This window comes from Syngnathoides biaculeatus, chromosome 21 (genome assembly GCF_019802595.1).
Source record: "Syngnathoides biaculeatus isolate LvHL_M chromosome 21, ASM1980259v1, whole genome shotgun sequence".
Taxonomy (NCBI): Eukaryota; Metazoa; Chordata; class Actinopteri; order Syngnathiformes; family Syngnathidae; genus Syngnathoides; species Syngnathoides biaculeatus.
The window spans coordinates 5,574,599-5,598,493 of NC_084660.1; the positions used below are offsets into that span (position 1 = coordinate 5,574,599).

The 23,895-nt window shown below is 43.6% G+C and overlaps 3 long non-coding RNA genes across 22 annotated transcripts; 1 reads left to right on the forward strand and 2 right to left on the reverse strand.

Moving 5' to 3' along the window:
- Nucleotides 1-37: 37 nt before the first annotated feature.
- Nucleotides 38-6,455, forward strand: LOC133494721 (uncharacterized). Of its 3 annotated transcripts, none has more exons than XR_009793383.1 (9): nt 38-293; nt 1,513-1,775; nt 2,441-2,562; nt 2,664-2,856; nt 2,934-3,596; nt 3,795-4,256; nt 4,335-4,372; nt 4,491-5,161; nt 5,952-6,455. It is a non-coding gene; the product is annotated as an uncharacterized LOC133494721 (long non-coding RNA). The 3 variants fall into 3 exon arrangements; XR_009793382.1 differs by having other exon boundaries at nt 3,795-3,851; nt 3,926-4,372; XR_009793381.1 differs by having other exon boundaries at nt 3,795-4,372.
- Nucleotides 6,456-9,259: 2,804 nt separating this feature from the next.
- Nucleotides 9,260-10,586, reverse strand: LOC133494722 (uncharacterized). The gene is made up of 4 exons (XR_009793384.1): nt 10,534-10,586; nt 10,381-10,430; nt 9,795-10,285; nt 9,260-9,624 (listed from the first exon to the last, which is right to left on the reverse strand). It is a non-coding gene; the product is annotated as an uncharacterized LOC133494722 (long non-coding RNA).
- Nucleotides 10,587-10,967: 381 nt separating this feature from the next.
- Nucleotides 10,968-23,637, reverse strand: LOC133494719 (uncharacterized). Of its 18 annotated transcripts, none has more exons than XR_009793379.1 (27): nt 23,474-23,637; nt 21,389-21,499; nt 20,657-21,310; nt 20,506-20,557; nt 20,316-20,407; nt 20,132-20,239; nt 19,834-19,853; nt 19,700-19,736; nt 19,538-19,632; nt 19,004-19,431; nt 18,890-18,925; nt 18,692-18,828; nt 18,446-18,632; nt 18,233-18,355; nt 18,113-18,162; nt 17,919-18,027; nt 17,615-17,841; nt 17,081-17,253; nt 16,950-17,018; nt 16,735-16,853; nt 16,594-16,646; nt 16,449-16,513; nt 16,158-16,360; nt 13,948-14,059; nt 13,793-13,861; nt 12,110-12,158; nt 10,974-11,051 (listed from the first exon to the last, which is right to left on the reverse strand). It is a non-coding gene; the product is annotated as an uncharacterized LOC133494719 (long non-coding RNA). The 18 variants fall into 18 exon arrangements; XR_009793370.1 differs by having other exon boundaries at nt 17,081-17,140; nt 17,209-17,253; nt 17,615-17,642; nt 17,725-17,841; nt 19,538-19,853; XR_009793375.1 differs by lacking the exons at nt 10,974-11,051; nt 12,110-12,158; nt 13,793-13,861; nt 13,948-14,059 and adding exons at nt 14,539-14,584; nt 14,789-14,868; nt 14,934-15,147; ... (1 more) ...; nt 15,395-15,522; nt 15,612-15,646 and having other exon boundaries at nt 19,538-19,853.
- Between the last annotated feature and the right edge of the window lie 258 nt (nt 23,638-23,895).

Sequence of the window (23,895 nt, forward strand, 5' to 3'; positions counted from 1 at the left end):
TATTTTCACTCCCCAGCTATCAAGAATGAAGGCTGGAAATCCTTTGGCGCTTCTCTAACAGCTAAGTAGTGACTTTTCTGCAAGAAAATATTTTGCTTTCACTTGGTGATTTGTGTGCACTAACTCACTGGGTGTGCATGGACTATAGATAAATGTTTCAATTTTTTTTTTTTTTTTGTAAATGGAAATGAGTATCATAAGGCTGGAAAGGCTAACTTATTCCTATTTTATTTTTATCTTTTTCCTCCCCAGGATGAAGTCTTGCAGCTACAAGAGGAACAGTTGTTTTTGAGGTGTGTGCACTTGTCATTATAATAAAAGAAATGACTAAACTGGATCGTGTATCCATAATGGAGCGGTATGTCGATTTTTGGTTTAAGCGACTGGCCGCCATTTTGGTAGTGTCAAAACATGCGGAGGACTTTTTATTTTTTATTTTTTTTTGAGGTTGGCGTGAATTCGAAGCGGTTGCGTGAGCTTGACATGTTTTGAGTTGCGGCAACATGAAGGATTTAAAATTGGACTCGGTAACCCCAAAAAAGGCGAAGTGCAAAGGAAAGACGGAAGACTGTGACAAGCAAGAAACCTTGCATATTATGTTTGTTTTTACCAAAATATGGTGTGAAACACTATCGGCATAACATAGGAGAAAAAGTAGGCTTATATATTTTGTAAGTCCATAAAGTCTAATTTATACATCTATACGGAAGTAAGGACTCAATGGGGGGGGGGGGGGAATTCATACATTGTTCATTAGTCTGTCGTATTTCAACATGTTCCCTTGCATGGGGGGGGGGGGGGGGGGAAAGGACATTTTTCTATGAACTTTATCCAAAATGTCATAGAATGTTATCTTGCTTATTGACTGAAGTTTGGGGAAAAAATATTTAGGAGGGAAAAAGTCAGCCTTTAAAGTTGATGCAGAGTGAAGTGTAAAAAAAAAAAAAAAAAAACCCAAAATTAGTACAAGAGAATAAAGCAAATTGTGGCCAAAAAAAAAATTTAAATAGCCTTTAACTGTCAAAGTAAATGTTTGTAACTTAGCTGTGGACTGTTTTGTCACAAAAGTGATTTACGCTGCACAGGTTGGCATTGTTGTTTTTGCAGTGTCAAGGTGGCCAACGAGCCATAGTTTGTCACTGTCTTTTATATGTTTTTAACAATCGATCAGTCGGTATGCGCAATGAATTCTGACCCAGTTTTGATCTTATTCCCGCGACTCTGATGCGAATGGGCTAAACGTGAGACTATTTGGAGGTTGTCTCGTCATCTAGTTTTTTAGTCAATGAATGTGATGTGCGCACAGTATTTTGGAGACTTGAGTAAACTCATCTTTCCTAAAAGCGATTTTTAATATTTAAGTGTTTGCCCCAGACAGTATCAAATGCTTTTACAGGAAACTATGTAGATTAAATCTTATCAAGATGACCGGTACCCACTCATAAGATACCTTTTTAGTTGGCACTTGTTGTAAAAGTAAAAACGTGACGTTATTTTTTTTTTTTTTTGCAGGCCGGCAAAGGTGGAGATGAAGCAAGTTGGAAGCGTTTGGCTGTTTTGAAGAGCTAAGTACCAAGTTTAGTCTTCGGAGTTACTGTCGGCCCTTGTGTGCACTTTGTCACGAATTCACTGGGTGTGCACGCGCATGCGTCTTAGCTTTGTTTGTTTACAGAGATGGGTAAGTTGAAATATGTAAAAGTATTTCTCCTCCCCCAGGATGAAGAGTAAGAAATGGGCTGGACGCACAAGAGGAACGTTGCTTTGGCTATTTAGAGGTAAGTTTGAAATTAACGGCCGTCACGGCAAGGGTGTCGGTAAAGTAGTTTTAGTCGCGTGGCGCATCGTTGTTGAGATTTCCCTCAGAGGGCCGTTATGGCGAATGGCGGCATTTTTCTTTCCACCCGAAAATGATGAATTAGCGGAATCCAGGTTATTGGGTTTGGCAAAGCATTGTTTGTGTTTGGTAAGACTAAAAAAAAAAAAAAGTTCTGTCCACGTTATCATGTATCACATCTGACAATTGGAAATGTTTGGACACTGCCGATTTAGCCTTGGCGGCCCGCATGTGTATGGCAACGGTTTTTAATGTCTATTTCATTAGACACCTTTGACTACTAAGTTATTGTATTTTCATGGGCATGTATACAGAGGTGCGCATGGATTTGAAAAGTAATGCTAAAACATGTTTTTGGTAGAATAGTGCCAATTGTAATTATTTTTTTTTTTTAGTGGAGACTTTGGTTTGTGTAAGTTGAGTATTAGAAATCTAGGTAAAATAATGAGTTGAAAGAGGTTTTATGTTTAATTTCCCCAAAATGAGTCATTGACTGACTATTTTTTTTTGTTTTTTTTTTTTTAATTTTATTTTATATATATATATATATTTTTTTTTTTTTTGAAGCGTCTGGGCGCGTAGGTCACTGTTGCGCTTGCCTTGCAGGTTTGGAGATGAGGCGGCGCACGACTAAGCGGACCCGCCACTGAAAGAAGACTGACTGAAGAGTTCAGTTTGTTAGTGGCAGGGTGGAGGAGGAGAGGTTTTTGGACGGGAAGCGCGGAATGGTAAGGAGTAAAAAAAAATATGTTGTGGGTGGGATGAGCCTAAGTAATGGTGTCGGTCAACATTAATAAGCTTATATATTTATTGATTTTTGTTTGGGCAGGGCTCAGAAGCAGCCGGATCGTTTGACGGATGGTCGTGGCTTGTCTTGAATTGAGCGACACAAATTCAGCATTTCCCGAACAAGAATGCGGCCCCCGGGGCTGGAGAAGCACCCGGACGGACGGGTCCAGGAAGAACGGAGCAGCCCACGACGTGGAGGTCTTGAGCGGGACGCCACCAAGTCCGAGCTAACGGTACTGCTGGTTTCGAAAGAAATGCGCTGAAACTTTCCCCATGACTCAATTGAAAAGTAATTTTTGTATTTTTGCAGGGGTGCAAAGAAGGTTGGACTGGATGAGGAAAAGGACTCGTCGCACAGAAGTGAAGAAAGAAGAGCCATCCAGATGAGTACTTTTTTTTTCCTCTGAATATGTATTGAGCCTGGGTTGAGTGTAGTTAGGGTAGGTGCGCTTTTTGACGAAGGCAGGTCGGACTCGGTTTGGTTAGTAAGCGGACGTCGTTGGGCTCGGTCCGGAGCGGTTGAATGGAGGAGTTGCTAGGGAGGCAATGTAATGTTTGAGGGTGACTCCACAGGTACTCTGTGCCGGGATCAACGACTTGAGGTGAGGGAGTTTTTGATTCTCCATGAAAAGTAAGCATATGTCTAGTTTTGAGTAAATTTTTTTTTTTCTTCTTTTTTTTTACTACAGGCATCAAGAAGAAAGGTGGAAATGTTTTGCAGCTTGAGGAGCTTTACTGGGAGAGTATTTCCAAAAACTAATTTTTGATGTTTGTGGGCACTTCACGAAGTCACCGGGTGTGCACGGACTGTTTTCCTTTTGTGCGCAAAGATGTCAATGATATGAAGGTGAGAAGGCTCGATTGATAAATTTTGTTTTTGGCTCCCCAGGGTGGAAGAGGAGCAAATGTCGAAAGCGCGCCCCCCCCCCCCCCTCCCTCACGGCTACAAAAGGAAGAGTTGCTGCTTTTTCAGGTGTGCAATTTGTTTGCTCAAACATGTTTTGGTGTAAAAGTAGACTTATTTTTTATTTTTTTTGTTTTTAATTTAATGTTTATTTAATTTATTTGGGTACTCTGCATTCATGGAATGGATAATGTGAAAGTCTGACCACTTGGGTTTGGGAGTTTGAAAGCGGTGGATAATTAGTGTATTTATTTCCCCCCCCTCCAGCGCTCAAAGGGGGATGTGGCGGCCCGCCTCCAGCGCCAAGGAGCGGTTTTAATCAGAGTAAGTTTGTTACTTTGTGTGCAGGCAATAATGTGTATTTGTGTTGAAAACCAAAGTCATATTTTTCTCCCCAGGATGAAGACGAGCGGATGGGCTGCAGCTCCAAGACGAAGATGTTTTTTTTTTATTATTTTTTTTTTTTTTGAGGTGCGTTTGCAATAAAAGCCCAATGCCAAACCTGATAGTTGGCTGTTTAGGAACATGAAATGCGTCTTTGATGCGGGAGCAACTATGGAATGAGTGCGTTGGAAATTGCGATCCGTAGGAAGAAAGGCCGGTTGCGGAAGAGGACCGCGGCGGCGGCTTTGCCGAAGTCTACGAGGAGCGGAAAGGTGAGCGAAGTGATCAATGGCCGTCAATTTGTAGCGGTTGTTTGCAGATGAGGCTCGTAAAGGCTGCGCACGGGTAAGTCGGCATCTGGATGTAATGTTGACGAATGAGTCGAATTTTCTGAGTGTCGGGTTTTGTTTTTTTTTCTGACAGGGTGGAAGAGGCGGCGTTTTCTGGATGAAAGGAAGCAAGTAAGAATGTTTAAAAATTTTTATTTTTTTTTTTAAGTGTAAGACTCTTTGTCAAAGGACACGGTGGCTCTTGGTAACAGAAGGGACTTATTTTTGTCTTTGTAAACTTTTGTCGCAGGGCTCCTCAGGATGGGATGAAAATGACCAATTCCTCGCACCAACTCCAGAGGCATACAGATGAGTGAATTTTTATTTGTAATTGTTACGGAGGGGAGATGTCAATGACAAATGTGAGCGGGCAGGATACGGAGCCGCGGCGGAGGTGCCGGTCGGAGGTAGTTTGGTCTGTTTGGGAAGGAAGGAAGGTTGAGACGGTGGGCAGGTTGTTAGGCTCGGTGTGGACTAGGTTTGAGTTGCAAAGGTCGCTGGCTTTGAAACGAGGAATTGGTAGTTGGCAACGGACTGAGGGAGACTCGATAGGTGCTTGTTGTGCATGTCCAGTTTGTCGTTTGTATGGGGGGGGGCAAAAATGTTCATGATAATTGATGTAGTTTTTTTTCTTGCAGGCATCTGGAGCCAAAAGGTGCACCTGCTGTGCTGTTTGAAAAGCTAAGTAACTTGTAGAAGTTTTTATCTAATGTATTTATTTATTTTTTGGTGTTTGTGCTTCCTCACTGAGTCACCGGGTGTGCATGGACTGTCGTTTTCTTTTGTGTACAAATATTGGAAGGATGTCAAGGCTGAAATGGGTGACTTAATTATTTATTTTTTTTTTTATTTTTGCCTCCCCAGGATGAAGACCCAGAAATGCGGCGGAGCTCCAAAAGGAAGAGTTGGCGGTTTTTCCAGGTGTGTAATTGACGGTCATGAACATGGGAGTTGTTTTTGTTGTGGATATTTAGGTATTTCATATCTTTACTGATTAGATGTTAATGCTAAAACATGTTTTTTGTTAGAATGTGAAATTTTGGTGACTGGATTAGTAGAAGTAGTGTATCTGTTCCAAAAGGTATGTAAAAAAAAAAGAGACTAGCAGAATTTTAAGGATTTTTGAGAGTTGGCGTCCCCAGGCTTAAAAAAAGATTAGATGGGGGGGGCCCATGGCTTTGCAAAAGTGTCAAGTCCGGAATGTAGCTAAATGTCTGTAGAGTGTCGTTGTTTGGAAACATGTTGGCTTTTGTGCGCTGTCCAGCATGAGCGAGTCAATAATTGGCAGTGTTGTATTTTGAGTGCTATTTTATTCCGTGAGTTATGATAAATATTAGCTTAGATGTGTTATTATTGATGGCCCAAATGTCATTGTCTGCCTCTTAAAATGAGAGACAAAGTGTAGATTGGGATGTGCCGAGCTGTCCGGAATGTTGTGAAATGCGTGGAGCGCAAGCTAATTGCAGCGCTTTGTACGGTTGGCACTTTTGGAGACGATTAAGCTGGTTAAAGATTCGACACGGTTATGGTAGAAAGTGAGTTAGTGTTGTTTGATTGTGAGGAGGTGGAGATGTTTGGGACAGGAGGGGGGGGGCCTTAGAGCCTGAATTGTTAAAAGTAAAAATGTAGATGGACAAATATAATTTAAATATATATTTAACATTTTTTTGTTTGTTTTTCCTCAGTAACTTTTTTGTTTTTTCCTCCTCAGGGTGAATATGAATGCGCTCTGCTTGGGGAATCTTCTATCCAGGGAGTATGTCTCTTGGCTGCGCTGGGGTCACTTAATCACAAGGTCACGGTGCGCCGAGCTGGGCATTCTGGGACACAACTTGGTGGAGCGCCGAAGGTGATGTCAAGTTTGCTTATTTGTGTGTCAAAGCTTCAATAAAAGTTGAACTAAGCAATGAGATGGGTGATTTTCGGACGCGCTGGCTTTTCCGTTGGATGTGAGGTAGAAGTAGCAGTTGACGACACGGGCGTGTAATGAAGCTTTTGACCTATTTTAATGTAAGTAACTTGGTTAATGATAAAATGTCTTTTTTATTTTTTTTTTTTTAGTCCAAATGCGATTAAATGTAATAACATTCAATTGGAAGTATTTGGTGCTTTCAATGGAAGCAGCCGCTTCCAAATGTCAAGGTGTCTGGAAGTCAGACCCTTTAATTTATAATTTTTTTTTTTGTATATTTTTGTTGTATTTTTATTTTAGTAGGGTTTTATTTTTTTTTTTTTTTTTTTTTTTGGGGGGGGGGGTGGATGCTTTGCCCTCCATTCCCAAACCTCCTCGTTGTCATCTGCCAGTGTCGTGTCTGATGGGTTCAGCCACTGTCCCACGATGACCCACTGGGACTTTGTCCCCTGGCGCGTGAAGCCAAGTCCTCCTCCGTGTGGATTTTGCCACGTTGTCATCAGGCCCACTTTTGAGGTTACCTCCAAGTTGACCCTGTTGTGGCTTTTATGTTTTTTTTGTATATTTTTTTATTTTAGTAGGGTTTTATTTTTTTTTTTTAAACCAGCATGTGCTCCACATGCTGCTGCCACGCCCGTGTCCAGAGTTAATCACGGAAGTGGGACGTTGGTGTGAAATGGCAAGCCCTTTCCCCTTTCCCCTTTCCCCTTGGCCCTTGCCACTAATTGGCAATGTTTGATGGCAGCTGTCCAGTCCCCGGTTGCGGTGCTTGTGGCAATGTCCGCTGCCCCCACCCTGAAGGCTTTGGTGACGCCAGTCTAGAATGACTTTGGGTACAGGGCCCAGGATGTGGCATCTGTGGAGTCAGAACCCCCAACTCCCCCCCTTTTAGTTTGTGTGTTGACTGCAAAAGCTTTGTCAGCGCACCCCCCCCCCTTTGTTTTTGTGGGTGTTGTTCCTGCACCCCCCCTTCCTCTTTTAGTTTGTGTGTTGACTGCAAAAGCTTTGTCAGCACCCCCCCTTTGTTTTTGTGGGTGTTGTTCCTCCAACCCCCCCCCCCAAATCTTGCCCCCCACCTCTTTTGGGTGACATGTTCAACTTTTTCTTAAATGGTTTTTTTTGGGGGGGGTGTTGGACTGAAGCTTTCCTTCAACCCCCTGTCCTCCTCCCTTGTTTTGGAGGACTTGTTCCACTTTGTTTTTGTGGAAATTGTGAGTTCCCTGAGTTGGCACGTCTTGTGACAATGACCACCATGGTTGAACACAATTGCCACGCCCACTTTGGCTGACCTTTTATTGTTTTTTTTTTTGTATTTGATTTTTATTTTAGTATATTTGTATATTTATATTTTGTATTTGTATTTTATTTATTTTTTGTATTTTGTTTTTCTGTGTGTATTTTAATTTGTATTTTTTTTTAGTTTTGTATTTTGTTTTTCTTTGTATTTTTTGTATTAAATTTTTTTAGTGTTGTATTTGATTCTTTTTTTGTATATTGTAATTTTTTTTTTGTATTTTTATCTTTGTATATTCTTTTTTGTATTTTTAATGTGATTTTGTTTATTTTAGTAATTTTTTTTGGTGTATTTTATTGTAGTATAGAATTTTTTTCTTTTTGTATATGTAGTTATTTTATTGAATTTTGTTTGTATATGTAGTTATTTTTGTATGTAATTTTTTTTTGTATTTTGTTTTTTTTATATGTTGTAGTATTGTTTTTATATATTTTTTTTCTTTTTGTAGTTTTTTTCTTTTTGTATTGTTTTTTGTATTTAATTTTTTTCATTGTATTTTGTTTTTCTTATTTTTTGTATGTTTTTTTTTATTAGTATTTTTTTTTGTAGTTTTTCTTTGTATATTTTTTGTATTTTTTTCTTTTTGTATATGTAGTTATTTTTGTATTTAATTTTTGTCATTGTATTTTTTTTTTCTTAGTATTTTTTCTTTGTATTTTGTTTTTTTTATTGTTTTTTCTTTTTGTATTTTTTTGTATTTTAAATGTGATTAAATTTTTAATTTTTGGTGTCTTTTTTTTGTATATGTAGTTCTTGTATTTTTTTTCTTTGTCTTTTTTTTGTATTTTTATTTTAGTATTTTTTTTTATTAGTATTTTTCTTTGTAGGTTTTCTTTTTGTATATTTAGTTATTTTTGTATTTAATTTTTCATTGTATTTTGTTTTTCTTGTATTTGTATTTTTGGTTTTTTTATTGTTTCTTTTTGTAGTTTCTTTGTTTTTCATTTTAGTATTTTTGTTTTTTTTATTAGTATTGTTTATTTTTCTTTTTGTATTTTAAATGATTTAATTTTTTTCTTTTTGTAATTATTTTTGTATTTAATTTTTGTCATTGTATTTTGTTTTTTTGTAGTATTTTTTCTTTTTGTTTTTTTTTTATTGTTTTTTCTTTTTCTAGTTTTAATGTGATTTAATTTTTTTTCTTTTTGTAAGTATTTTTGTCTTTTATTTTTGTATTTAATTTTTGTCATTGTATTTTGTTTTTCTTGTAGTATTTTTTCTTTATTTTTGTTTTTTTATTGTTTATTTTTCTTTTTGTAGTTTTTCTTTGTATTTTTTTGTATGTTTTTATTGTTTATTTTTCTTTTTGTAGTTTTAATTTTATTTAATTTTTGTCATTGTATTTTGTTTTTCTTTTTGTATTTTTTTGTATTTTAAATGTGATTGATAGACACCAAAAATAATTACAAAAATAAAATTTTTTTTTTGTCTTTTTTTTGTATGTTTATTTTAGTTTTTTTTTTTATTAGTATTATTTTTCTTTGTAGGTTTTCTTTTTATATATTTAGTTATTTTTGTATTTTTTTTTTTTTATGTATTTCCCCCCCCACGTGGCACTGTTTACTTTTGTGCCAAGGCTCCACTTTTTGGATTTTCAGTCTCTTCACCATGTGGGAGCGCGGACATTTTGGACAAGCCGTCGACCGACACACTCCCATCCCCCCCCCTTACGCCACATGGCAAGGGGGATAGGCTACTTTGCATCATTTCCACCACGGACGCCCCCAGCTACGTCGCCTCTTCTTTTGGCCCCCCCTCAACACTCTTTTTTTTTTTTTTTTTATTATTATGAGGAAGGAGGAAGAGGGCCTATCTGTTTGGGGGACGCTGGCTGCGGCCGCTGTGTCACGTGAAATCCTTCTTGCTTTACCGCCTCCTCCCAAAGACATTCAATCAAAGAAAAAAAACCATAATAATAATGATTACGTTAAACACTCCACTCGACATTCTTCTCCGCTATTTGACTCTCCCCTTTTCCAAGAATACCTTCCACTAGAAGCCACAAACATCAAAAATAAAAACATTGCACATCAAAAAGTTGTCTCTTGCATGGTGTCAAACCTCACATGGAAACAAATTACTTACCTAATCAAGTGCAAATTCTCCTATCCGACAGACCCCAAAGCTCTCATCCACTGTCCAGAAGCCAAACTTGCTTAGCTTCCAATCTAACAACTGCTGTAAAAAAAAATAAATAAAAAGCCCCACACCTGCCAAATACCTCATTTTCTTCTTCTTCTTCTTTTTTTTTTTTTTTTAAACAAAGCCCATCACTTTCTCCACTCAAATAAATACCTTCAACCCAAGACTGCTTCACCTGCCCTGCTCGTGCCTACCAACTAACTCACCTTTTACGGTCAAGGGGTTCCAACAACAAAGCTGACAGCCTGAGCTCCGCTAATTGCTGAGAGACCGTCATCCTCAAGCCAGAGAAGCGCAAGAGGGACGGGGGTGCGTGAAAGGCTGCCCCGCTTAAAGGAGCCTGTCGACAGGACACCGGAGGGTGGGAGGGAGGGATGCGCTCCGGTCGCCCGCTGAAGGGGGGGAGGAGACTTAACCGGCAAAAAAAAAAAAACCAGAGTCCAAGCTTGGCGCTGAGGGTCGCCCGATGCGCCACTTACGACCTGGCGCGCACCCAAGCGACAGAGGGTGCTTGGCCTCAGCCGGCCCCGAGTGGCACGCTTCAACTGTCTCACCGACGACAGGGTGCTGGGCCTTCCCTGTTAAAAAAAAAAAGGGAAGGAAAGAAGCTCATCCTACCAAAAGCGGTGGCCGGGGAGTCCCGTCGCGACGCTGGCCGACTGCCGCCTCCGGAAGTCTACCGGCCTGCCCGATGCCCCTGGAACGCGACGACAAATAAACACGATCAAATCCCTCATCTGTGACCTCAGTAAATACATTAACATGCTTTCTAGATTTGCATTGAAAACTTACATGACTAGTTACCAACTAACACCGCAGACAAGATGGTGAAATAAATCCATCTATTTAGGGGAAGGGGAGGGGGGGGGGGAGACAAAAAAAATAAATAAAGCCAAACACTCAACAGGTATGCTTCAAACATTTATTTGCAAATCAATGACTTACTAAATAACTACCCGGTCCGCAAACTCATCCACACGGCTTGCCGCTCCAAATCCTGCAACGACAACAACGACAACGTCTTCTTAGACACTTTGTTCCAACATTGACTACTTTTACAAAAGACACACACACTTGAAACTACTTTGACATTTCCTACATCCTGACCACATCAAAAATATGTCACATATACAAAGACGCAGAAAACAAAAACTATGACAATAGACAAAGACCAAATACACAAGACACAGGACGACGACAACAAAGACGCATAACACAAGACAAAACACTTGAAACTCACTTGACATTTCCCACCAACAAATGACATTGCAAACACTTTCAAACATCCTTACCTGTTCCAAAAAAAAAAAAAAAAACATCCCTGCAACCCCACCAAGTGATTTAGTGACAGTGCCCAAACACAAAAATTAAGATACTTGCCGCACGTCCGCTTCCCTCTGCGACATTCACTCCTCGCCGACGCGCCGTGGCCGTCGAGTACGTCCCGATACTTCATCTCCACCCTAAAAAATAAAAAAATATACAAGCATTCAGTGTGGTGTACAATCACAAATGCCGCATTCGAGAGTCAGTCTCCAATTATTGTTACAATTTTCAATCTTATGCCTGTGGACCGTTATCGCTAACGATTCAAAACCCATCTACAACCCACAAAACGCAGCTACCGCTTGAGTCGCAAACGCTACGAGGGGAAAATCTATAGAAACCAAAAACTCTCAATTAACAACTAAATCCTTATTTTGGGCCAAGGGATCAAACCGTTCCAAATCGTCGCTGCCGTCTTTTTACTCACGTCATCCAATTTGAAGCTACGTTGCCTTCGGATCTTCCTAACGTTCGCTGACAGATACGTCGCCAAATTTGCTCAACTGAGACGACTACCTGCGCAGCCCATCTTTTAGTCTTTTTTTTTTTTTTTAAACACACCAACTGAAATGAGACATGAACACATCTCATCTCCCTGCATACGACACCTTCCTGTCGCCATACTCCAACACTTACACAACGCCGAGCCGACTAACAACTCAGACGTGGATGATTTCCATCTGCACGTGACTTGGTCGTGACGTAGCACAAATTCCAACCAAGTCTTACTGTACAACTGGGGGAAACCTGACTCCAAACAAGTCCTTTCCCCTTTTGGTGAACTCTCAGTGCGTAATGGATGGCTAACTAAGGGGGGGGGGGGGGGGGAGGGGAGGGGGGGGCACACTACACCATGAAGCCAAGGAAAACGTCAAAACACCTTTGGCAGAGTCACAATGACTTACAACATTGCTACTATGTTGAAGTCAAGAGAGTTGCACTTCATAATATTAGAAGAGGGGGGGGGGTCCTTCAACATGAGTCATCTTCCCTAAATGCAATCACAGCTAGTGATATAAACCTCAAGGGGGGGGGGGGTTCTATGTGGACGGGACTCTGCCTATACTTAGCAGTGCAGGGGAAATGACATACAATTATTTGTTAACATCTTCCCGCCCCGCCTCAATACAAACATCATAATACACTTGGTCTTTTTTTTAAACATCATTTTATTTACAGCTTTCACATTTGTTACCTTGGTTTTCAGCCGCCGGGGGACTTCTCGCTGCCTATCGCCCGATGCGCTAAAGGGAGAAAGGGGAAAACATTTCATTCCCACTACATCTTAAAAAAACAATTACAGTTTCATAACGTGCCGACAAAAAGCATCAAACTCAAACTGCTTGCCTCCGTTAATAACGCCTGACTTTAAACTACTTCGCTAACAATTACATTTCGTCAACATCGACTTCGCAACATAGTCCACTTCTCTAGACGTACTCATTCCAAAAACTTGATTCGTCTGCTTTTTAAAGTCAACTTCTTTTCAGCCGACGGCAGACGTCCACTCAAATGCCGCTCGGGACCCGCTCGCCGAGCCCGACGACCTTCCGTCACTCCTCCGCTGAGCCCAAGCGCCTTCATCCGCCCCCTCCCGTTCACCATTTACATGCCGCACGTCGTCCTATCCAACCATTCTCCAAACGTCACGAGCCGGGAAGCAAAATCCTGAAAACGCCTCTTCCCCAACAGACAAATACCCGAAGCTTATTGCGTCAAACTTCAAAAAGTGGCTCCGCGATAAACACCGTGTCTTACTGTGACAATCAAAGAGTCCTCTTCTGAAAAACTGGTGCGCAAACAAACCTGACTGACTGACTGGCTTCAAATTCTTGTGCGAGGAGGAATGGGCCGGGATCCCAAAGAATCCAAACGCGCACACGCACATCCTATTTTTTTTTTTTTTCCCCCTTTGGACCACTGGGAAAATAACTACCATGTTTACTCAACTGAGGAGTCAACGGCGACCTGCGCAGCCCAGCTTCATCGTACTCGGCTACATCGACAGACAATGTTTCTACACGGTATGTCAACTTCCGCTCTGTACGTTCCATTTCCCGTGCCGCAGGTCGGCTTTCCGCGTCTGCTCCGCCGCCGGCAAAATAAGCCTGCCCGTTACCGCTGCCCGGCGCTCTTCTTCTACCGACGACTGCTGAGAAGACGACGCGGCCCCCGAGTGCCATCCAATACAAAAAACTAAATGACGTCAGGGTGGACTTCGCCTTCCGCCCGACGTTAGCGGGGATAGGCTCTGACGACCCCCCGTGTGAGGATAACCCACTTCAACAATACATGCTCTTTTTGGTTCTACCCGGTACCCGTCTCATTTCTTTTAGCCTGCAAACCGCTACCTACAAACGACTCCAATGGCAAAATACTGCAGACGCTCAACTTCACGCGTCTGAGCAGGTTCAAACTTAGCCAAGTCACGACCGTCGTGGTACTCCGCTTTGAAAACATTTCACCTTCGTTCAACGCTTCCCTAAAATCAGGCCCACCGTTATCCTCAGCAGTTGGGCTCGAGCAGGTGAACGCAACTCATTAACGGATGAAAACGAAAGCAGAGACACTCTCCATTCATCTATTCTGTATAAATTGATATTTCGGGGGATTGCCTACATGTGCAGGGGGGCACGCTACTTCTCTTCAAACGGTAAACATTTGCATTCCTCAGTCACTTCAACTTTGCAAAAAGTCACACTATGTTTCCCCGGTGACTGAAAAATGGGGGGGGGGGGGGGGGGGTCAAGGGAATTACTCCAAAGTAAGACACTAAATTACTCTCCTGGTCATCGCTCCCTTTACATTCCTTTATCCACTACTAATAATATCATGCTAGAGACTTCACAAGACCGTGAAACAATGGAAAAATCATTACCTCGACACCGTCTTGCAGAATTTCACATCCCTTTGGCGTGCAGACTCATTCCACACATTTTTGGCCCATCTACATTCAAGAATGGTAAACATTACCAAACATTTCCTTTTCCCCCCCACTTTGTTTTTTTTTTTTTTAAGGGATAGACTTATTACCGAGCGCCGGTTCATCTTTGCTCCTCTCCGAATCCGCCGTCTCCTGCCGACAAACTGCGGTCAGCCGCTTCATTCCGCAATCGTCCCTTTGCCCGCCTACGCGTCGTCCGACCTGAAGGAAAAAAAAAACAAAAAAAAAAAACGGATAACATTGCTTCAAAGCTGGGAATTTCTCTACACATTTTTACCTTTGCTTACCTCCGCTGCGCATGAACGCTTTCTACATTTTTGGCAAAAAAAAAACAAACCAAAAAAAATTCACATTTGCGCTAATTAAGTGTGCCCATCCCAAAGTGAGGTGTGAACATGCAACGCTCATGCAAGCCCGTGCGCAAACCTCTCCCTTCCGCGCTGCTGCTTCTACTGCTCCCCTGCCGATAAAAAAAAAAAAAATAAAACCTGCAACCAGGACATTGTCACCGTTAAACCATTTCCATATTCAACCACCCACGCTGCTCATGTCATTCTAGTCTAAAGGAACACTTTTAAACAACATTTTTCTCCCAAAAGGGAAACTACTTTTTTCTACCATAAACTCACATTGCCTTAGACCAAGCCAGATCTGACAAATGCGCATCACTGACACACTTGCCTCATACAACTACGTGCCACTTGTGTAGGATTCTCGGTCTTCACCCTGGGGAGGGAATCAATACATTGACAATCATCACTTGTGTTCAGAGATGGATTCCTCATTCTAAGCCCGCACCCTCCACACGCACCAATTAAATACTACGTGCGGCCCGACTCCGCAAACTATCTGTGCCGTCCCGACTACACACCCACCGTCTACCTCTGATAAATACACAACAAAACGAATGACTTCGCGACCGACTCTTACCCTTTTATGCATTCCTACAGACACCTTTAGCCCATCGAGGTCTTCAATTGTGTGGATTTCTTTTCAGGTCCTTCTGAGCTCTGCCAAAAAAAAAAAAAATGTTAACAACGTTTACATTTTTTTTTTTTTTTGGATAATGTCTTACTTTGTCTTTACTAATGCATAACCTGCCTTCCGCCGCTTGACATTTCCTTCATTTATGCCGCTTCTCCTTGTTCCAAACAAATGTCTCTTCCTCCTCCAGTTTGCGCCAGTTGTGTACATTTCGGACTTCGGGCCGATATTTATTCAGCTTCTTCCGGGAAAAACAGCTCTCTGCCATTTCCGCATCCGTGTGGCCTCACGACCCTCGTCCGTCGCTGCGCCGAAGCGGGAAGACGACGACAAATAACATTTGAGCCCACGTTACACTTATTCACCTATTCATTGGACGCTTGCCCTTTTATTAATCTTTTACCTCATTAGCCTGGTCAGCTTCACGTCCATTCCTCTCAAACTGCTCAGCCGTATACTCCGCCTTATTAAAATCATTTACAAAAATACACAAAGACATCAGCTCTACGCAACACCTTAACTACAACAACACCGTCTCGAGTGGAACGTCACCTCTGGACACGCCCAAATTGCTTGCAGAAGCTTCCGTTTTGCCCTCGTACCCTCCAGGAGGCCCCGCTCGCAAAAATGACGTTTCTTTTTCCGTACCAAACTTTTCCTCTGCCGCTTCGGTGTGAACGCTTCAACCGCCGAGCATTTATTCACAAAACGGTTACAAATAAAGTGCCGACCAAAGGTGAGGTGTCAACGTGCAAACCCGTGCAAAAACCTTCGCTTCCGCGCTCGCCCTCTCCCGGCAAAACCCTGCAACAAACATACGTGGCCGCTGTTAAATGTATCGAGTCACGTTCCGACGTTACCGATTGTCAAATATTACAAACGCTGAGGGACGAAACATTCAACTAAACGGCACCGCAGTTGGGTACGATTGTTGGCCTTGAGGCTAAAACGACTATTTCTCTGTTTTGCAGTAATCTGACATTATTCTAGGCCCGCGCAATTCATTGAAAAAAAAAAAAACAAATGATGCACTGAACCCAACCGGCCGACGCTAAAAAAAGGCACTGACCGAGCGCGGTAATTCAAAGAAAGACAAATCGTCACCTCGGTACTCAGTCCGTCGCTGGCGTGCAATTACACCCAAACGCAACTCGTCTGCCCCCCCCCCCCCCTCCCCCTCCAGTCTTCAGTTCGTGAGTGCAATTGTTCCTTCTCAGCCCATTCCAGGTCGCGCCGAGCGCTGCAAATTATTCAACGCGTGCGTCGTTAAATGCGTCGCTGTTGGATTCTTTTTACCGCAAGTGCGTCTCGTTACCTTCTTTCGTCAAGATCCGCTTCCGCTCGACCCAACCGGCTCCGACTCTGGAGGACTTCCCGAACGTCTCCGCTTGACGGTCACTTGTTTGCGACGCCCGAGCGTCCTTCTTCGCGTCTCCGCTTGCCTGCTGCCCTTACGCCTACAGTCGTGTGCACTCTTTATCCTCATCCGTTGGGGTCCCGATGCCTCCTCGCCCCATCCTGCAACACAGCAAATTAGACAAAGGATGACTGAAAAATTTGGGTACTTTTTTGGGGGGGGGATTGTTCATTGGGTTTTTGCGCAAACCTTGGTGGCTGGCTGTTGGTCATTGTCCATGTACTATAAACCTCGCTTCATGTCATCCGTCTCGTCTGGAGGAAAAAAATACAACGTTACACCTCACTTGTTACCTTTAGCCACCGTTACCGAGCTCACCAAACCCCAATCTCACCTGGGTGCACTTAGGACGCTCATCCGGCGGCCCTTGCGTTCTTTTATCCCATCCTGCAACACAAAGGGGTGGGGGGGCAATTCAAACATAATCCACCGTGGGCCAGATTGCTCTTGCTTTTATTGGTGCCTGCAGACTTACATCGTGGCAATTATTGGCCCATTCCAACTCCACCGTGGCGGACATAACGGCTGCCCAGGAAATGTGCTCGTTGAAAATGGAATGTTATTTGACTCCCCCGGAGCGCAACCCTCTCCGACCTAAAAAAAAGCAAAGTATTACAAGAAAATACACTCATTGTCCCTTCAAAACTCACACTGCACATTTCACTCGACAAATGGCAAACAGCTACGCACCGTCTCGAGTGCGCGGCATCCGTCCGTCCGTCGGCCCCGCTGACGCCCGAAAACTTGGATCCCGATCGTCTGCAAAAGTACAAATGTGTCAGACTTTGGTACTTGGAAACCTGCCGAGTTGTAGCGCTTACCCTTGTTTCCTTGCCAGCTCAGCCTCTGCCGTCCGACAACTACAATGGAAAACTGTAAACCTACAAAAACCCAAATCCCAAAGTGAGGTGTGTGAACATGCAGTGCTCGAGCGAGCCCGTGCGCAAACCTCTCCATCCGCGCTGCTGCTGCTGCTCGCGTGCCGGTCAAAAGCCTGCAACAAGCACGCCGCCACTGTTAAACATTTCCTTGCACAAAACTGCTCACCTTCATCACATTTATTATTGCTTCATTACATTGATACCAACTACCTTACACCGAAAGTATGGATTCCGTCGGATATACGTCGACATCTTTTACCGCCGACGACGTCGTCTCTAATCTCACTCTGGTCATAAAGGCGCACTTGCAAATACCGTTCCCTCCCGAAACAGGAACTCAACACTTCTGACAAGCCGATCCCTTTAACGCCGATGTTGCCTTATCTAATCAATAGTACAAAGTAATTTAACTGATACACCGTACTGATTTAAACACTCGCCTCGACCGACAAGGTGTTCCTGTGAAGTGCGTACCTCTTGTGCGCTATTGTTGTTCTCCGCCCTGAAAAATAAGTTACATTAAATATTACAGTCGATACTTGTGTTCATTCAAGACTCGGAGCCTGCTCGTCAAACACCCGCACCGCACGGAAACTTAATCAGCTTTCCTTCAACTCTTCCGCTCCAGTCAAACACTTTACACCGTCACTCAAAGAGGGCACCTTCATTGACGCTCATTATTCCATTCTCCGTCTCCTCCGCTGTGCGAGAACGACGACGACAAAAATTACCGCTGTACTTGACTCCCTCATTTACGTCGCTCGTGTACATTTCTTACCGTTGGTCCAAAATTATTCAGCTCCTCTCAAAAGCACTCGTCTGCCGCTTCCGCGCGCGTGTACCGACGACCCTCAGCCTGTCGCTTGACTCTTATCTCGGGCCACCGGCTGCAAAGCATGACTACCGCAATTTCAAACTATTTCGGCCGTAAACTAATAAAGCTATTCGCTTATTACTCTACAACTTCATTACCCTGCTTGACTTCTTCTCCGTTCCTCTCACCCAAATCACCCATTCTCCACCTAAGAAAAATAGGGCCGACGCTTTAGTTTTTTTTTTTTATTATAAAACGCCATCAACTCCACACTATACCTTTCAAAATGTCATCCTGAACTTCAACAAGTGGAACATTTCCTCTGTGAACACCATCATTACTTGAGCGCCCAGAGACATTTTGCCTTCCTCCCCTCCGGAAGGCTCCTCTTGCAACCTCAACTAAAACAAATACAACAAATGTCAGTCGGGAGTTGGAAATTTGCCCCGTTTTGCGCCACCTCTGCCGCTCGCGTGTCAACGTGCACAAACCTTCGCTTCCGCGCTAGTCCTCTCCCGGCAAAAACCTGCGACAAACGTGGCCGCCGTTAAATGTATCAAAACGCCGCTCGCGTTTTCAAAGTGCCTTTCGCCAACTTGTCTGCCCGTTCGCTCTTCATTTGATGACTGCAATTGGTCCTCTTTTCACCACATTCCCGGTCCTACTCATCTCCTCCTCCTGCAACACGCAATCAATCAATGCAGAACTACTGGATTTTTGGAATACAACTACAATACCTTCTTTCTGCCACTTGACAAAGTGGCCCCGTTTTTGGTTTTTGTTGCATCCCGTCCACATTGTATCCACTTCCAATACAAAAACAAGTCTGCTCTACTTGACAATCGCTGGCTTGCCCGACAATTCGTCTCCAAACCTGAAAAACACAAAAGCGCTCGTCTGCCAGCCTCACGTGTGCAGGCGTCTCCACTTCTTACCCTCATCCGGTGGCTCCTGGTGACTCTCCTCCGATCCTGCGCCACGCGTACACAAATCAAAACGAGGACCCGAAGGACATTTTCTTTTTGGAGGGGGCGCCAATGTTACCTTACTTTTTCGCCAATCCGTGGTGGGAGTAGACTGTCCTCTTCGCCTTTGTTCCTCACCTCGTCCGTCTCCTCCAGCCAAAGGAATGAAAAATCTAACGATTTTAAACCTCACTTGTTACCCTCGCCCGCCCCCAATCTCGCCCGCGTGCACTCGGGACCCTCGTCCGGTGGCCCTGGATTCCTCGCGTCCCACCCTGCCGCACGCAAAGTCAAACATTCCGCTATACAAATCAACTCCGCCACATATTTGAGGCGCTTCGGTCGGCGCCAGCGGACTCGCGCGAGCGCCGTTTTCGGGCCCCTTCAAAGGCATCCGTGGTGCGCAGAGGGGCCGGGCGGGAAAAACAATAAAGCCTTTTTCAAACTGTCACAATTAATTTCTCGACAGACTCATTACCGTAGTCTACCTCACCCGGTTGGCCATCTCCAACCTAAGAAAAAGGAAGGAAAAAAATAAAGAAATACGCCGTTTGAAAAACAAAAACCTTACACCGCACCCTTCGCTCTCACGCTACAAGCCAAACAAATACACACTACCTCAAACGCGCCACATCTGTCCTTCGGTCGCAGGACCACGCGGGCAAACTTGCGCGTCCGCTGCTCCGTGGCCCCGTCGTCCCTCGCCTTAAAACCTGCAAATCCGCAAATGTCATACGTCCGTACTTGGAAACTTCACTTTGTGCAAATAGATCTTCTTACCCTTTTCCTTGCCAGCTCAGCCTCTGACGTCCAACAGCTACAAAGAAAGACGCGCTAACCCCCAGACCCCGCCAATGTGCTCAACCCAAAGTGATCCGTCAACATGCTGTGCTCGAGCAAACCCGCATACAAACCTTGGCTTCAACGCTGCTGCCTGCAACAATCACGTCGCAGGTTACATTTACTTGCATTGGGCGGGGGGCTTATTTTACTAAAAAGAAGCATTCCTGAATTTAAGCGTTTAACATTGCTACACGTTTCATTCCAAAAATACACTTGCTAATAATCTATGCTAATTTCTCAAAACGCACGTCAGACAAACATCGACGGCTTCACGCCATCATTGCCTTGGCTCAATTCTCATCTCGACACAACCGCTCAACTGGGGGACAGTGGACAAAAAAAATTATACAAAAAAAATTAAATACATACCCTCTCTGTACTGCGTGACTCAAAGTGCCATCCTTTCCAACTCTTGTGCCCGTTACATCCTCCCTCGAGAAGTGAAATTGTTCATCCCGTTCCAGGTCCCGCTGACTTCTGGAAAGAAAAACAAAATTTGTGCCGCTTTTTCAACTTCAACCACCTCCTCTTCCGTTCTCCAAAACAAGCATACCATTACTCCAGAAGTTCACCTTCATTCGCACTTTAGCCTAATCTGGTTCTCCTGGTCGTCTCCTGTCCCTGATGACTCAGTCCTTCTGTTACCTACCGCAAAAAAAAAATCAATTACATTATAAAAAAATAACAGTATAGCCGTTACTTGAGTAATACTCACTTCATTCATCCCGGCATGTACTCCTTACCCTGATCCCGTTCCTCTTGCCGCTTCTCGGCCAATCCGCCGTCTCCCGCGTGCTGCGGAAAAACTATCAATTGTCGACATTCCGCACGCTCCTTTTCCAAACGTCGTGAACTCCGGGAAGCCTACCTGCGGACGATTTCAAGTGCACTTACCGCGACGACATCTGTCCCGCGTCGGCCGCCGGGAACGCCGACAAACATCTTCGTACGCCGCTTGAGTCGCTCTCGTCCCGTCTGGCGGCCTCCTCTTCAAACCTGCTAAAAACGCACCACGCGAGTCGGTCGTCGCGATATTTTTGGCACCCTTCCACGTCGCGCGTTTAATACGCATCCGAAATTGTCAAAGCGATATGGACTCGAGGCACGTGACTTCAGCGCTCGCCTCAATTGGGGAACCTCTTGCCAGTCGTGCGCGACTCTTGCTCTTCCACCCTGAAATCAATACAAGTCTTAACTTTTGGGTGTCACAAATCGTGATTAAAAACCCTCATTTGAAACCTGCACCGTATACCATCCAAAACGGACGCTCTGGAGCCAGACCCGCCGAAACGACCTCAAGACCGTCTCCGACCGACCTTTTCAAACACCGCCACGTCAACCTTATCCTACCCTCACCTCCGCCAACTATCCATTCCTGATCAGAACTCCTGCCAAAGCAACTCCCTTGCAAACCTCAAAGCTCACAACTGCGCCACCTCACGTTCCACATTTACGTGCGCTGCAGACAGATTGCATCCAAAGACGACGCTCGTGCCCATTCACTTCATTTGTGGAATGGTTGCTTCTCACCCCGTCGCCGACTCAACTCTGCAAAACAATTAGTTGGGTCACCGTAATTTCCTTTATAGTGTTTTTTTTTTTTTTTTTTTTTTTTTACACAATTACCTTTGATCCTCCAATCCACAAAACAAGAACACTGCTCCTATGGATCAACTCTCCTTTACTCGCAACCACATTCATTTTCTCCTCTCCCAAAACGTCTCGTCCTCCTCCGACCTGCAATAAACACAAAGTTTGGTTAACAGCTACGCTGGTTCTTGATGCCTCTCATCCTCACCTGCCATAATTCCAAGCAAAGGAACAAAACTAAACAAATTCACAGCCATTTCTTTTTTCCTTTTGTGCATATAGACATGACCTGACTTTGGTTCCGCCCACAAAACTGTGCGCTGATCATTTGATATTTCTATTCATCCTGGTCCCTATCACCCAAGCCACAATCTCCACCCAAACAAAGGACATTTTTTTTTTTCAATTTAATTCAAACTTTCCATTTTTCATCTCATCTCCAAGCTAAAACTCATCGCCTGAAGCGTAGTCTATCCGACATCAGCCGCACCGACAAAACTCAACGCTGCTCCGTTCTACATTTTCCCCTTTGGCTTCATCTAATCCCCCACCTGCTAAACTCCACAACAGTCGAGTGGGGAAAAATGACACTCTGGTGATTTTCATCACATTACCCTTTACCGATCCCGCGCAACCTCTGTCGCTTGCCACTCACTCCGAGTGTTCACTGACAAATTTGACATTTGCACAAAAATTGCCGCTATCAAACAAAGCGCTCAGCCCAAAGTGAAGCCCACCGCAAACCTTTTTCCGCCCACGGTGCTCCGCTGCCGAGAAATAGCCTCAAACGAGCACATTGCTACTGTTAAACATTGGCTGTCGTGACTAAATGTTACTCAACATTCTTTTGTAAATATGCACTAAATACTACATTTCCTTGTTGAAATATGCTCCCCACTTATACACCACTTTCATTCTCGTCAAAACACTTCCAGTAACTAAACAAAACCAAAAAAAAAAAAAAACACTTTGTGCTAACAATACAGGGATCACAATGACCAATTTGGAAAAACAATTAAAATGTCTGTGTTAAATGCCACCTCAGGTTACTTCTAACAGTGAAAATACAGGTCAATATTTGCATTCCCAACATTTTAAATATCAATCAAACTAACATTTTCACCTACATTCACACAACAAATTGGTTCAAATAGGCTACTGGAAGTAATTTCATGACGAGCGTTGCCGATAGATGCTAGTCTTGAGCAAAGCCTCCACCCGCGCCAAGCCCTAAACATTACAAAAATACATTTCTCAAGAGATTTACACGTTTCACAAAAATGACAGTTGCAGCTGAAAAAAAAAAAAAACTATTCCGCAAAGCCGCCAAAAATTCTCATCCCTGAAAATACTTTTACGGCGCCCTTCGTTTGACTCTCTAAGCAGCACGGCTTTTCAGACATTCTCATTTGCTGCAAAATGCACATTTTGATGGCCATTTGCACACTTTCCTCAAAAGAGCAAGCCGTTCATCTTGGAACTGCGTGCCAGCTGTGTGCAATTACCCCAACTTTAGGGGGACAAAACGTTTGACAAATGACTCAATCTCACCACTTCTTCCAAACAAAAACCTCCTCTCCGCCTATATCAAATGCAATTTAAAAACTGCATATCGACCCAAAACTTCCTTCACAAAGACCAGTCAGCTAAACTATACCCACCCGCAATTCCGCGAGGACTTTACACGACAACCACAGTGAGTCACAAATGACAAAATGGAGCACCGTTTTTTTGTTGGGGGGGGGGGGGGGGACGAGAGCAGGAAATTCGTCCCTTCCCCCACAAACAATTTAATAGTGCACATTAATACAACGTCAATCACACATTGCAAATTACTTTTACACACACGACCACCTTCAAAACTTCCCAAACTAGTCCCCAATAAAAAAAAGGTAAAGGTGAAAACCACAAACTACGTAAAAACGCTCTAAACATGACCGCTTATGCCACCAACCATTTCGTCACCAAGCCATTACATTTACAACCATAAATATATATATATAAGATGAACAGCATCAAAGACAATCACACTTAAAAATTAAACAAAACAACGAATGTGAACCCCCCCCCCCCCCACTAAAGACAGAAACAAAGTGTGCTCGAGCAACCGCGTGGACAAACCTTTCCTTCGTCGTCGTCGCTGCTGCTCCTCCGCTGCCCCCCCAAAAAAGAAAAAATAAATAAAAGATAAGAAGCCTGGAACAAGAACATCAGAAGTGTTACAAACACGTCCAAACAGAGAAACCGAAGATGCGACTTCTCGCCATTTTTTCTACTGAAGGCCATTCGTGCACTTGCGTGGGATTACGGCTCGCTGGTGCGCACCTGCCTCCAATTAGCCCCTCCAAACCAATCGGAGCACGACGAACGCCCAACAACAACAACAACAACAACAACAAAATTAAAATCAAGAAATAAACGTCCCCCTTTTAAAAATCAGTTCTTCAGGTCCGTCACCGAAATTGGAAATCCTGAATCGCTTTCGCGAATGGGATTTCAATGTTCCCGCCGACATGCAAAGCGGAAGTCATTCAAAACCACCA